Here is a 16,945-nt window from a genome sequence, read left to right on the forward strand (position 1 = left end):
AAATTAATCCATATTTCTGTCATTTGTTCGGAGAAATTTCCATAAATCTGTCCAAATTTTCATGTTTTAAAATTGCAAGGGCCGGTACGGTTAATTTAAAAAAAAAAAAGGTTTTTCATGCTACTGAAAATTCATAATAAAATCCTAAGGGCCGGTACGGGCAATTTTGCGAAAAAACTATTTTCATGCTGTTCAAAATTCAAAATGTGCATTTTGTAGAGAATTTCATTTCGAATAAGGAAAACTAATCCATATTTCTGTCATTTGTTCATAGACGGAGAAATTTCCACAAATCTGTCCAAATTTTCATGTTTCAAAATCCTAAGGGCCGGTACAGTTAATTTTGCCAAAAAGCTATTTTCATGCTGTTCAAAATTCATAATGTGCATTTTGTAGAGAATTTCATTTCGAATAAGGAAAACTAATGCATATTTCTGTCATTTGTTCATAGACGGAGAAATTTCCACAAATCTATCCAAATTTTCATGTTTTAAAATTGCAAGGGCCGGTTCAATTTTGCAAAAAACTTATTTTCATGGTATTCAAAATTCATTATGTGCATTTTGTAGAGAATTTCATTTCAAATAAGGAAAACTAATCCATATTTCTGTCATTTGTTCATAGACTGAGAAATTTCCACAAATCTGTCCAAATTTCTATGTTTTAAAATTGCAAGGGCCGGTACTGTCAATTTTGCAAAAGAACTATTTTCATGCTATTCAAAATTCAAAATGTGCATTTCGTAGAGAATTTCATTTCGAATAAGTAAAACTAATGCATATATCTGTCATTTGTTCATAGATGGAGAAATTTCCACAAATCTGCCCACATTTTCATGTTTCAAAATCCTAAGGGCCGGTACTGTCAATTTTGCAAAAAAACTATTTTCATGCTATTCAAAATTCATAATGTGCATTTTGTAGAGAATTCCATTTTGAATAAGGAAAATTATGCATATTTCTGTCATTTGTTCATAGACTGAGAAATTTCCACAAATCTGTCCAAATTTTTATGTTTTAAAATTGCAAGGCCAGGTACTGTCAGTTTTGCAAAAAAACTATTTTCATGCTATTCAAAATTCATAATGTGCATTTTGTACAGAATTTCATTTCAAATAAGGAAAACTAACCATATTTCTGTCATTTGTTCATAGACTCAGAAATTTCCACAAATCTGTCCAAATTTTCATGTTTCAAAATCCTAAGGGCTGGTACTGTCAATTTTTAAAAAAAATGTTTTCCATGCTACTGAAAATTCATAATGGGCATTTTGTAGAAAATTTCATTACGAAATAAGGTAAATTAATCCATATTTCTGTCATTTGTTCGGAGAAATTTCCATAAATCTGTCCAAATTTTCATGTTTTAAAATTGCAAGGGCCGGTACGGTTAATTTAAAAAAAAAAAAGGTTTTTCATGCTACTGAAAATTCATAATAAAATCCTAAGGGCCGGTACGGGCAATTTTGCGAAAAAACTATTTTCATGCTGTTCAAAATTCAAAATGTGCATTTTGTAGAGAATTTCATTTCGAATAAGGAAAACTAATCCATATTTCTGTCATTTGTTCATAGACGGAGAAATTTCCACAAATCTGTCCAAATTTTCATGTTTCAAAATCCTAAGGGCCGGTACAGTTAATTTTGCCAAAAAGCTATTTTCATGCTGTTCAAAATTCATAATGTGCATTTTGTAGAGAATTTCATTTCGAATAAGGAAAACTAACCATATTTCTATCATTTGTTTATAGACGGAGAAATTTCCACAAATCTGCCCAAATTTTCATGTTCCAAAATCCTAAGGGCCGGTACGGTCAATTTTGCAAAAAAACTATTTTCATGCTATTCAAAATTCATAATGTGCATTTTGTACAGAATTTCATTTCAAATAAGGAAAACTAATCCATATTTCTGTCATTTGTTCATAGATGGAGAAATTTCCACAAATCTGCCCACATTTTCATGTTTCAAAATCCTAAGGGCCGGTACTGTCAATTTTGCAAAAAAACTATTTTCATGCTATTCAAAATTCATAATGTGCATTTTGTAGAGAATTCCATTTCGAATAAGGGAAACTAATGCATATTTCTGTCATTTGTTCATAGACTGTGAAATTTCCACAAATCTGTCCAAATTTTTATGTTTTAAAATTGCAAGGCCAGTGTAGGGTTCGTTTTCAATGAATAATTGCCACACACAATCATAAGCACTCTCTGACACTTTTATATATAATATTTGGTTTAATCATGCTTTATCACAATAAACGTTATACTATTAACACGTCCTCCTCGCTTACAGCGAGCCTTTGAAATTACCTCCTGAGTCCACAGGAGCCACTCTCTAACTAACCGAAAACACACCAAGCTTCTTTTCTCTTCGTCGAGGGCCTTTCTCCCCCACCCACGCTTTCTACTCCCATCATGCTCCTTCCCAATGGGGAAAACCTTACATTACCCCCTTCCTAAGCGTGAAATATGCATAACATATTTTACAAGACAATCTGATTACATGCATTGATACTGATAATAGAAACTAGGATATGATCAAATAACACGATACTGATAGCAATAAATATTTACATAATTTGCAATAAAACGCAAGTAACCATTAATGTTCATTATTTCAGTTCACACAATTCATTCTGTTCGTAAACGTGATATCACGTCTGCGCTTACGTTGTCTGTCCCCGGAGTGTCCGCTTCCAGGTGTTGTGATGATGGTCGGACAGTATGAGTTTTTGTTCTGCCCCTACTGATGGAGTAATTGAAGCTCTGTCTGAGACTTCGTTCTTTCCTCTCAACTGGCAAGCCTCACATGCACACACAAAATTCCTTCGTATCCTTGACAATCCCCTCCCAATAAAATGAGTACTAGATTCTGTCATTTGTTTCTTAGCGCTCTTGTAATGTCCCTCAAAAGGAGTTTCACGGGCCCTTCGCAAAAAAACTTTTTTTTTTTCCTTTGGTAAAACCAACCCCCAACCCCTTTGTTGAAGGGCGCAGCCCGCCGTATCCTCACTTACCCTTCGCTGCTGACTCCCATTCAGCAACCAGTGGGTCGCTTCTTCGAAATTCTTCTCGTGGGTTGAGGGTGTGCTCTGTTTATGTTTTTTCCTCTCATCCACTCCATCTCTCCCACCCTGCTTTGCCGGCATTTCGTTGTTCGTTATATGCTTCTTGTTCACAGCTGCGATCTTTTGGACCTTCACTTCCCCTTTGAGTAAGTTGATAATTTGTGGATGTAATATGGCCTCCTCACTTATGTGGGGTGTAATAGCGCACAAAATAGCTCTGTGGTGGACTACACTTGTTTTGTCCGTTCTGGGAATGGCCAGATTGATGTGTCTCAAACCTGCCAAAACAGGCTTTCCGAATGCAGGTTTCAAATATGTCTTTGCTTTAGACTCTGTCTTGTAGCGGGGGACCAAATCTTCTCTTAAGACAGAAATTTGGCAACCTGAATCAATCAATGCATTCACAATTTTTCCCTCAATGCTAACTTTCATTCTCTTCAATGCGGTGATAGATTGGATATATCCGGAATCCTGTCTGATATCGTCACTGATACCGATTCCTGTTACTGAAAACGCTTCTGTATCTTGTGGTACACTTTCCGTTTCTATCTGGTTGACTCTAGTATCCAAATTACCTGCTCTTCTATTACTCATGCTGACTTTGTTCTTATTTTCAGGACAGTTTCTTTTCACATGGAATCTTGACGAACAAATGAAACAACCTTCCCCTCGAAGTGGCTTCTGATCAGAATATTTCTTTCCATGGTCATGCTCACGAAAATATCTATTCTGTTGGTTATCATAACATCCTATGTCAGAAAAATTTTCTGAATGTGAACCGCTATTATTTGTCGCACTCGTGTAATTATCTACTTCTTTCGCGAGTTTGACTGCATCTAACCAACCGTCTGTTTCTTTCAACTGTATATAGGTTCTGATGTTTGGGGACAGGCTTTCCTTAATTTTATCAACGATGACCAATTGTTTCAAATCCTCAAATGTGCTAACTTCCCTCGACTTGAGGTATAAATCTACAGCTGTTTCCACCCTGACCGCATATTGACTACACGTTTCCTTCGTTTTCCTTTTCATTGTATCTAGATTCTTTTTATGCTCAATGGGAGTGATTTGAAATTCCTTCAAAATCATCTCTTTGATTCTGTTGTAATCATCAAAATCGGGTTCTGCCTGCCTCATACTTATGCATCCAGCCTTCCCCTTCAAAATGCATAGTATAATTTTCCCATGGTATTCCTCCGGGACCTCATACAACTTGAATATAGTCTCTGCTTGATGAAAGAAAAAAGGCCAATCCTCTATGTTTTCCGTCACCTCTGGTATTACACCTTTCATTAAATTCAAATACCCAATAAAATCATTATTTCCACGTGTTCCACGTCTTTCATTATGTTTTATTCTCTCTACCTCTAATTCGTGGTTTCTTGCTTCTCGCTCTGTTCTTTCATCGATAATACTATTTAGTAATTCTTTCACAAATTCTGGTTCATAATGAGGGCTTTTCATGATTAGCTCTTTCAAATCCACAACCTTTGCGGCTTTGGGGACTTCCACCCGTAACTCATCTGCTAAAATCAGCAGGTCCTCTTTTCGTCCCCTGGCAAAGATGGCCATTTTTTGTATTTTTTCTTTTCTTAAATCAGTATCTAATGAAATTACTGTACGAAAATAGTTCGGTTTCGCCTAACAAACAAAAAAAATGTGACCGCTCACCTCAGTATAGGCGAAAGTCTTGATGCTCGTTCGTTTCTGCCGATGGTCGAACTTTCACATAAATATTCCGATGTCCTGAGACACTGGTGACCACCCAATGTGTGATCAGCCACGCCAAGTGATCAGTCCTGATCCTTCTATTTTGTCAACCGCTTAACGATGATTTATTCCTGCGATCACCTTCGCACAAAATAGTCAGTTTCCATTCAGTATAGTTCTACTGACCGCACTGCTGACACCACTATGTAGGGTTCGTTTTCAATGAATAATTGCCACACACAATCATAAGCACTCTCTGCCACTTTTATATATAATATTTGGTTTAATCATGCTTTATCACAATAAACGTTATACTATTAACACGTCCTCCTCGCTTACAGCGAGCCTTTGAAATTACCTCCTGAGTCCACAGGAGCCACTCTCTAACTAACCGAAAACACACCAAGCTTCTTTTCTCTTCGTCGAGGGCCTTTCTCCCCCACCCACGCTTTCTACTCCCATCATGCTCCTTCCCAATGGGGAAAACCTTACAGCCAGGTACTGTCAATTTTGCAAAAAAAACTATTTTCATGCTATTCAAAATTCATAATGTGCATTTTGTAGAGAATTTCATTTCGAATAAGGAAAACTAATGCATATTTCTGTCATTTGTTAATAGACGGAGAAATTTCCATAAATCTGTCCAAATTTCCATGTTTCAAAATCCTAAGGGCTGGTACTGTCAATTTTTAAAAAAAATGTTTTCCATGCTACTGAAAATTCATAATGGGCATTTTGTAGAAAATTTCATTACGAAATAAGGTAAATTAATCCATATTTCTGTCATTTGTTCGGAGAAATTTCCATAAATCTGTCCAAATTTTCATGTTTTAAAATTGCAAGGGCTGGTACGGTTAATTTAAAAAAAAAAAAAAGGTTTTTCATGCTACTGAAAATTCATAATAAAATCCTAAGGGCCGGTACGGGCAATTTTGCGAAAAAACTATTTTCATGCTGTTCAAAATTCAAAATGTGCATTTTGTAGAGAATTTCATTTCGAATAAGGAAAACTAATCCATATTTCTGTCATTTGTTCATAGACGGAGAAATTTCCACAAATCTGTCCAAATTTTCATGTTTCAAAATCCTAAGGGCCGGTACAGTTAATTTTGCCAAAAAGCTATTTTCATGCTGTTCAAAATTCATAATGTGCATTTTGTAGAGAATTTCATTTCCAATAAGGAAAACTAACCATATTTCTATCATTTGTTTATAGACGGAGAAATTTCCACAAATCTGCCCAAATTTTCATGTTCCAAAATCCTAAGGGCCGGTACGGTCAATTTTGCAAAAAAACTATTTTCATGCTATTGAAAATTCATAATGTGCATTTTGTACAGAATTTCATTTCAAATAAGGAAAACTAATCCATATTTCTGTCATTTGTTCATAGATGGAGAAATTTCCACAAATCTGCCCACATTTTCATGTTTCAAAATCCTAAGGGCCGGTACTGTCAATTTTGCAAAAAAACTTTTTTCATGCTACTGAATATTCATAATGTCAATTTTGTAGAGAATTTCATTTCAAATAAGGAAAACTAATCCATATTTCTGTCATTTGTTCATAGACGGAGAAATTTCCACAAATCTTTCCAAATTTTCATGTTTTAAAATTGCAAGGATCAGTCAATTTTGCAAAAAAACTTTTTTCATGCTATTAAAAACTAATAATGTGCATTTTAAAGAAAATTTCATTTCGAATAAAGTGAACTAATCCATATTTCTGTTAATTTGTTCATAGATGGAGAAATTTCCACAAATCTGTCCAAATTTTTATGTTTTAAAATTGCAAGGGCCGGTTCAATTTTTCAAAAAACTTATTTTCATGGTATTCAAAATTCATTATGTGCATTTTGTAGAGAATTTCATTTCAAATAAGGGAAACTAATGCATATTTCTGTGATTTGTTCGTACACGGAGAAATTTCCACAAATCTATCCAAATTTTTATGTTTTAAAATTGCAAGGGCCGGTTCAATTTTGCAAAAAACTTATTTTCATGGTATTCAAAATTCATTATGTGCATTTTGTAGAGAATTTCATTTCAAATAAGGAAAACTAATCCATATTTCTGTCATTTGTTCATAGACTGCGAAATTTCCACAAATCTGTCCAAATTTTTATGTTTTAAAATTACAAGAACCGGTACGGTCAATTTTGCAAAATAACTATTTTCATGCTATTCAAAATTCATAATGTGCATTTTGTAGAGAATTCCATTTCGAATAAGGAAAACTAATGCATATTTCTGTCATTTGTTCATAGACTGAGAAATTTCCACAAATCTGTCCAAATTTTTATGTTTTAAAATTGCAAGGGAGGGCCGGTACTGTCAATTTTGCGAAAAAACTATTTTCATGCTGTTCAAAATTCAAAATGTGCATTTTGTAGAGAATTTCATTTCGAATAAGGAAAACTAATCCATATTTCTGTCATTTGTTCATAGACGGAGAAATTTCCACAAATCTGTCCAAATTTTCATATTTCAAAATCCTAAGGGCCGGTACAGTTAATTTTGCCAAAAAGCTATTTTCATGCTGTTCAAAATTCATAATGTGCATTTTGTAGAGAATTTCATTTCGAATAAGGAAAACTAACCATATTTCTATCATTTGTTTATAGACGGAGAAATTTCCACAAATCTTCCCAAATTTTCATGTTCCAAAATCCTAAGGGCCGGTACGGTCAATTTTGCAAAAAAAACTATTTTCATGCTATTCAAAATTCATAATGTGCATTTTGTACAGAATTTCATTTCAAATAAGTAAAACTAATGCATATTTCTGTCATTTGTTCATAGACGGAGAAATTTCCACAAATCTATCCAAATTTTCATGTTTCAAAATCCTAAGGACCGGTATGGTCAATTTTGCAAAAAAACTATTTTCATGCTGTTCAAAATTCATAATGTGCATTTTGTAGAGAATTTCATTTCGAATAAGGAAAACTAACCATATTTCTGTCATTTGTTTATAGACGGAGAAATTTCCACAAATCTGCCCAAATTTTCATGTTCCAAAATCCTAAGGGCCGGTACGGTCAATTTTGCAAAAAAACTATTTTCATGCTGTTCAAAATTCATAATGTGCATTTTGTAGAGAATTTCATTTCGAATAAGGAAAAGTAACCATATTTCTGTCATTTGTTTATAGACTGAGAAATTTCCACAAATCTGTCCAAATTTTCATGTTTCAAAATCCTAAGGGCCGGTACAGTTAATTTTGCCAAAAAGCTATTTTCATGCTGTTCAAAATTCATAATGTGCATTTTGTAGAGAATTTCATTTCGAATAAGGAAAACTAACCATATTTCTATCATTTGTTTATAGACGGAGAAATTTCCACAAATCTGCCCAAATTTTCATGTTCCAAAATCCTAAGGGCCGGTACGGTCAATTTTGCAAAAAAACTATTTTCATGCTATTCAAAATTCATAATGTGCATTTTGTACAGAATTTCATTTCAAATAAGGAAAACTAATCCATATTTCTGTCATTTGTTCATAGATGGAGAAATTTCCACAAATCTGCCCACATTTTCATGTTTCAAAATCCTAAGGGCCGGTACTGTCAATTTTGCAAAAAAACTATTTTCATGCTATTCAAAATTCATAATGTGCATTTTGTAGAGAATTCCATTTCGAATAAGGGAAACTAATGCATATTTCTGTCATTTGTTAATAGACGGAGAAATTTCCACAAATCTGTCCAAATTTTCATGTTTCAAAATCTTAAGGGCCGGCCGGTACTGTCAATTTTGCAAAAAAAACTATTTTCATGCTATTCAAAATTCATCATGTGCTTTTTATAGAGAATTTCATTTCGAATAAGGAAAAACAATCCATATTTCTGTCATTTGTTCATAGACGGAGAAATTTCCACAAATCTGTCCAAATTTTCATGTTTCAAAATCCTAAGGGCCGGTACAGTTAATTTTGCCAAAAAGCTATTTTCATGCTGTTCAAAATTCATAATGTGCATTTTGTAGAGAATTTCATTTCGAATAAGGAAAACTAACCATATTTCTATCATTTGTTTATAGACGGAGAAATTTCCACAACTCTGCCCAAATTTTCATGTTCCAAAATCCTAAGGGCCGGTACGGTCAATTTTGCAAAAAAAACTATTTTCATGCTATTAAAAATTCATAATGTGCATTTTGTACAGAATTTCATTTCAAATAAGGAAAACTAATGCATATTTCTGTCATTTGTTCATAGACGTGGAAATTTCCACAAATCTATCCAAATTTTCATGTTTCAAAATCCTAAGGGCCGGTACGGTCAATTTTGCAAAAAAACTATTTTCATGCTATTCAAAATTCATAATGTGCATTTTGTACAGAATTTCATTTCAAATAAGGAAAACTAATCCATATTTCTGTCATTTGTTCATAGACTGAGAAATTTCCACAAATCTGTCCAAATTTCTATGTTTTAAAATTGCAAGGGCCGGTACTGTCAATTTTGCAAAAGAACTATTTTCATGCTATTCAAAATTCAAAATGTGCATTTCGTAGAGAATTTCATTTCGAATAAGTAAAACTAATGCATATATCTGTCATTTGTTCATAGATGGAGAAATTTCCACAAATCTGCCCACATTTTCATGTTTCGAAATCCTAAGGGCCGGTAGTGTCAATTTTGCAAAAAAACTATTTTCATGCTATTCAAAATTCATAATGTGCATTTTGTAGAGAATTCCATTTCGAATAAGGAAAATTATGCATATTTCTGTCATTTGTTCATAGACTGAGAAACTTCCACAAATCTGTCCAAATTTTTATGTTTTAAAATTGCAAGGCCAGGTACTGTCAATTTTGCAAAAAAACTATTTTCATGCTATTCAAAATTCATAATGTGCATTTTGTACAGAATTTCATTTCAAATAAGGAAAACTAACCATATTTCTGTCATTTGTTCATAGACTCAGAAATTTCCACAAATCTGCCCAAATATTTATGTTCCAAAATCCTAAGGGCCGGTACGGTCAATTTTGCAAAAAAACTATTTTCATGCTATTAAAAATTCATAATGTGCATTTTGTACAGAATTTCATTTCAAATAAGGAAAACTAACCATATTTCTATCATTTGTTTATAGACTGAGAAATTTCCACAAATCTGTCCAAATTTTTATGTTTTAAAATTGCAAGGCCAGGTACTGTCAATTTTGCAAAAAAACTTTTTTCATGCTACTGAATATTCATAATGTCAATTTTGTAGAGAATTTCATTTCAAATAAGGAAAACTAATCCATATTTCTGTCATTTGTTCATAGACGGAGAAATTTCCACAAATCTGTCCAAATTTTTATGTTTTAAAATTGCAAGGGAGGGCCGGTACTGTCAATTTTGCGAAAAAACTATTTTCATGCTGTTCAAAATTCAAAATGTGCATTTCGTGGAGAATTTCATTTCGAATAAGTAAAACTAATCCATATTTCTGTCGTTAGTTCATAGATGGAGAAATTTCCACAAATCTGTCCAAATTTTCATGTTTTAAAATTGCAAGGGCCGGTACTGTCAATTTTGCAAAAAAACTTTTTTCATGCTACTGAATATTCATAATGTCAATTTTGTAGAGAATTTCATTTCAAATAAGGAAAACTAATCCATATTTCTGTCATTTCTTCATAGACGGAGAAATTTCCACAAATCTTTCCAAATTTTCATGTTTTAAAATTACAAGGATCAGTCAATTTTGCAAAAAAACGTTTTTCATGCTATTAAAAACTAATAATGTGCATTTTAAAGAGAATTTCATTTCGAATAAAGTGAACTAATCCATATTTCTGTTAATTTGTTCATAGATGGAGAAATTTCCACAAATCTGTCCAAATTTTTATGTTTTAAAATTGCAAGGGCCGGTACAATTTTGCAAAAAACTTATTTTCATGGTATTCAAAATTCATTATGTGCATTTTGTAGAGAATTTCATTTCAAATAAGGAAAACTAATGCATATTTCTGTGATTTGTTCGTACACGGAGAAATTTCCACAAATCTATCCAAATTTTTATGTTTTAAAATTGCAAGGGCCGGTTCAATTTTGCAAAAAACTTATTTTCATGGTATTCAAAATTCATGATGTGCATTTTGTAGAGAATTTCATTTCAAATAAGGAAAACTAATCCATATTTCTGTCATTTGTTCATAGACTGAGAAATTTCCACAAATCTGTCCAAATTTTCATATTTCAAAATCCTAAGGGCCGGTACAGTTAATTTTGCCAAAAAGCTATTTTCATGCTGTTCAAAATTCATAATGTGCATTTTGTAGAGAATTTCATTTCGAATAAGGAAAACTAATCCATATTTCTGTCATTTGTTCATAGACGGAGAAATTTCCACAAATCTGTCCAAATTTTCATATTTCAAAATCCTAAGGGCCGGTACAGTTAATTTTGCCAAAAAGCTATTTTCATGCTGTTCAAAATTCATAATGTGCATTTTGTAGAGAATTTCATTTCGAATAAGGAAAACTAACCATATTTCTATCATTTGTTTATAGACGGAGAAATTTCCACAAATCTGCCCAAATTTTCATGTTCCAAAATCCTAAGGGCCGGTACGGTCAATTTTGCAAAAAAAACTATTTTCATGCTATTCAAAATTCATAATGTGCATTTTGTACAGAATTTCATTTCAAATAAGTAAAACTAATGCATATTTCTGTCATTTGTTCATAGATGGAGAAATTTCCACAAATCTGCCCACATTTTCATGTTTCAAAATCCTAAGGGCCGGTACTGTCAATTTTGCAAAAAAACTATTTTCATGCTATTCAAAATTCATAATGTGCATTTTGTAGAGAATTTCATTTCGAATAAGTAAAACTAATGCATATTTCTGTCATTTGTTCATAGACGGAGAAATTTCCACAAATCTATCCAAATTTTCATGTTTTAAAATTGCAAGGGCCGGTTCAATTTTGCAAAAAACTTATTTTCATGGTATTCAAAATTCATTATGTGCATTTTGTAGAGAATTTCATTTCAAATAAGGAAAACTAATCCATATTTCTGTCATTTGTTCATAGACTGCGAAATTTCCACAAATCTGTCCAAATTTTTATGTTTTAAAATTACAAGAACCGGTACGGTCAATTTTGCAAAATAACTATTTTCATGCTATTCAAAATTCATAATGTGCATTTTGTAGAGAATTCCATTTCGAATAAGGAAAACTAATGCATATTTCTGTCATTTGTTCATAGACTGAGAAATTTCCACAAATCTGTCCAAATTTTTATGTTTTAAAATTGCAAGGGAGGGCCGGTACTGTCAATTTTGCGAAAAAACTATTTTCATGCTGTTCAAAATTCAAAATGTGCATTTTGTAGAGAATTTCATTTCGAATAAGGAAAACTAATCCATATTTCTGTCATTTGTTCATAGACGGAGAAATTTCCACAAATCTGTCCAAATTTTCATATTTCAAAATCCTAAGGGCCGGTACAGTTAATTTTGCCAAAAAGCTATTTTCATGCTGTTCAAAATTCATAATGTGCATTTTGTACAGAATTTCATTTCAAATAAGGAAAACTAACCATATTTCTGTCATTTGTTCATAGACTCAGAAATTTCCACAAATCTGTCCAAATTTTCATGTTTCAAAATCCTAAGGGCCGGTACGGTCAATTTTGCAAAAAAACTATTTTCAATCTATTCAAAATTGATAATGTGCATTTTGTACAGAATTTCATTTCAAATAAGTAAAACTAATCCATATTTCTGTGATTTGTTCATAGACGGAGAAATTTCCACAAATCTTTCCAAATTTTCATGTTTCAAAATCCTAAGGGCCGGTACAGTTAATTTTGCCAAAAAGCTATTTTCATGCTGTTCAAAATTCATAATGTGCATTTTGTACAGAATTTCATTTCAAATAAGGAAAACTAATCTATATTTCTGTCATTTGTTCATAGACTGAGAAATTTCCACAAATCTGTCCAAATTTCTATGTTTTAAAATTGCAAGGCCAGGTACTGTCAATTTTGCAAAAAAACTATTTTCATGCTATTCAAAATTCATAATGTGCATTTTGTACAGAATTTCATTTCAAATAAGGAAAACTAACCATATTTCTGTCATTTGTTCATAGACTCAGAAATTTCCACAAATCTGTCCAAATTTTCATGTTTCAAAATCCTAAGGGCCGGTACGGTCAATTTTGCAAAAAAACTATTTTCAATCTATTCAAAATTGATAATGTGCATTTTGTACAGAATTTCATTTCAAATAAGTAAAACTAATCCATATTTCTGTGATTTGTTCATAGATGGAGAAATTTCCACAAATCTGCCCACATTTTCATGTTTCAAAATCCTAAGGGCCGGTACTGTCAATTTTGCAAAAAAACTATTTTCATGCTATTCAAAATTCATAATGTGCATTTTGTAGAGAATTTCATTTCGAATAAGGAAAACTAATGCATATTTCTGTCATTTGTTAATAGACGGAGAAATTTCCATAAATCTGTCTAAATTTCCATGTTTCAAAATCCTAAGGGCTGGTACTGTCAATTTTTAAAAAAAATGTTTTCCATGCTACTGAAAATTCATTAATGGGCATTTTGTAGAAAATTTCATTACGAAATAAGGTAAATTAATCCATATTTCTGTCATTTGTTCGGAGAAATTTCCATAAATCTGTCCAAATTTTCATGTTTTAAAATTGCAAGGGCCGGTACGGTTAATTTAAAAAAAAAAAAAGGTTTTTCATGCTACTGAAAATTCATAATAAAATCCTAAGGACCGGTACGGGCAATTTTGCGAAAAAAATATTTTCATGCTGTTCAAAATTCATAATGTGCATTTTGTACAGAATTTCATTTCGAATAAGGAAAACTAATCCATATTTCTGTCATTTGTTCATAGACGGAGAAATTTCCACAAATCTGTCCAAATTTTCATGTTTCAAAATCCTAAGGGCCGGTACAGTTAATTTTGCCAAAAAGCTATTTTCATGCTGTTCAAAATTCATAATGTGCATTTTGTAGAGAATTTCATTTCGAATAAGGAAAACTAACCATATTTCTGTCATTTGTTTATAGACGGAGAAATTTCCACAAATCTGCCCAAATTTTCATGTTCCAAAATCCTAAGGGCCGGTACGGTCAATTTTGCAAAAAAACTATTTTCATGCTATTCAAAATTCATAATGTGCATTTTGTACAGAATTTCATTTCAAATAAGGAAAACTAATCCATATTTCTGTCATTTGTTCATAGATGGAGAAATTTCCACAAATCTGCCCACATTTTCATGTTTCAAAATCCTAAGGGCCGGTACTGTCAATTTTGCAAAAAAACTATTTTCATGCTATTCAAAATTCATAATGTGCATTTTGTAGAGAATTTCATTTCGAATAAGGAAAACTAATACATATTTCTGTCATTTGTTAATAGACGGAGAAATTTCCACAAATCTGTCCAAATTTTCATGTTTCAAAATCTTAAGGGCCGGCCGGTACTGTCAATTTTGCAAAAAAAACTATTTTCATGCTATTAAAAATTCATAATGTGCATTTTGTACAGAATTTCATTTCAAATAAGGAAAACTAATGCATATTTCTGTCATTTGTTCATAGACGTGGAAATTTCCACAAATCTATCCAAATTTTCATGTTTCAAAATCCTAAGGGCCGGTACGGTCAATTTTGCAAAAAAACTATTTTCATGCTATTCAAAATTCATAATGTGCATTTTGTACAGAATTTCATTTCAAATAAGGAAAACTAATCCATATTTCTGTCATTTGTTCATAGACTGAGAAATTTCCACAAATCTGTCCAAATTTCTATGTTTTAAAATTGCAAGGGCCGGTACTGTCAATTTTGCAAAAGAACTATTTTCATGCTATTCAAAATTCAAAATGTGCATTTCGTAGAGAATTTCATTTCGAATAAGTAAAACTAATGCATATATCTGTCATTTGTTCATAGATGGAGAAATTTCCACAAATCTGCCCACATTTTCATGTTTCAAAATCCTAAGGGCCGGTACTGTCAATTTTGCAAAAAAACTATTTTCATGCTATTCAAAATTCATAATGTGCATTTTGTAGAGAATTCCATTTCGAATAAGGAAAATTATGCATATTTCTGTCATTTGTTCATAGACTGAGAAATTTCCACAAATCTGTCCAAATTTTCATGTTTTAAAATTACAAGGATCAGTCAATTTTGCAAAAAAACGTTTTTCATGCTATTAAAAACTAATAATGTGCATTTTAAAGAGAATTTCATTTCGAATAAAGTGAACTAATCCATATTTCTGTTAATTTGTTCATAGATGGAGAAATTTCCACAAATCTGTCCAAATTTTTATGTTTTAAAATTGCAAGGGCCGGTTCAATTTTGCAAAAAACTTATTTTCATGGTATTCAAAATTCATTATGTGCATTTTGTAGAGAATTTAATTTCAAATAAGGAAAACTAATGCATATTTCTGTGATTTGTTCGTACACTGAGAAATTTCCACAAATCTATCCAAATTTTTATGTTTTAAAATTGCAAGGGCCGGTTCAATTTTGCAAAAAACTTATTTTCATGGTATTCAAAATTCATGATGTGCATTTTGTAGAGAATTTCATTTCAAATAAGGAAAACTAATCCATATTTCTGTCATTTGTTCATAGACGTGGAAATTTCCACAAATCTGTCCAAATTTTCATATTTCAAAATCCTAAGGGCCGGTACAGTTAATTTTGCCAAAAAGCTATTTTCATGCTGTTCAAAATTCATAATGTGCATTTTGTAGAGAATTTCATTTCGAATAAGGAAAACTAATCCATATTTCTGTCATTTGTTCATAGACGGAGAAATTTCCCCAAATCTGTCCAAATTTTCATATTTCAAAATCCTAAGGGCCGGTACAGTTAATTTTGCCAAAAAGCTATTTTCATGCTGTTCAAAATTCATAATGTGCATTTTGTAGAGAATTTCATTTCGAATAAGGAAAACTAACCATATTTCTATCATTTGTTTATAGACGGAGAAATTTCCACAAATCTGCCCAAATTTTCATGTTCCAAAATCCTATGGGCCGGTACGGTCAATTTTGCAAAAAAAACTATTTTCATGCTATTCAAAATTCATAATGTGCATTTTGTACAGAATTTCATTTCAAATAAGTAAAACTAATGCATATTTCTGTCATTTGTTCATAGACGGAGAAATTTCCACAAATCTATCCGAATTTTCATGTTTCAAAATCCTAAGGACCGGTATGGTCAATTTTGCAAAAAAACTATTTTCATGCTGTTCAAAATTCATAATGTGCATTTTGTAGAGAATTTCATTTCGAATAAGGAAAACTAACCATATTTCTGTCATTTGTTTATAGACGGAGAAATTTCCACAAATCTGCCCAAATTTTCATGTTCCAAAATCCTAAGGGCCGGTACGGTCAATTTTGCAAAAAAACTATTTTCATGCTGTTCAAAATTCATAATGTGCATTTTGTAGAGAATTTCATTTCGAATAAGGAAAAGTAACCATATTTCTGTCATTTGTTTATAGACTGAGAAATTTCCACAAATCTGTCCAAATTTTCATGTTTCAAAATCCTAAGGGCCGGTACAGTTAATTTTGCCAAAAAGCTATTTTCATGCTGTTCAAAATTCATAATGTGGATTTTGTAGAGAATTTCATTTCGAATAAGGAAAACTAACCATATTTCTATCATTTGTTTATAGACGGAGAAATTTCCACAAATCTGCCCAAATTTTCATGTTCCAAAATCCTAAGGGCCGGTACGGTCAATTTTGCAAAAAAAACTATTTTCATGCTATTAAAAATTCATAATGTGCATTTTGTACAGAATTTCATTTCAAATAAGGAAAACTAATGCATATTTCTGTCATTTGTTCATAGACGTGGAAATTTCCACAAATCTATCCAAATTTTCATGTTTCAAAATCCTAAGGGCCGGTACGGTCAATTTTGCAAAAAAACTATTTTCATGCTATTCAAAATTCATAATGTGCATTTTGTATAGAATTTCATTTCAAATAAGGAAAACTAATGCATATTTCTGTCATTTGTTCATAGACGGAGAAATTTCCACAAATCTATCCAAATTTTCATGTTTTAAAATTGCAAGGGCCGGTTCAATTTTGCAAAAAACTTATTTTCATGGTATTCAAAATTCATTATGTGCATTTTG

This window comes from Pholcus phalangioides, unplaced genomic scaffold (assembly GCF_987345545.1).
Source record: "Pholcus phalangioides strain wild (caught in Gottingen) unplaced genomic scaffold, Ppha-v1.0 ptg000015l_1, whole genome shotgun sequence".
In the NCBI taxonomy this organism is placed as follows: domain Eukaryota; kingdom Metazoa; phylum Arthropoda; class Arachnida; order Araneae; family Pholcidae; genus Pholcus; species Pholcus phalangioides.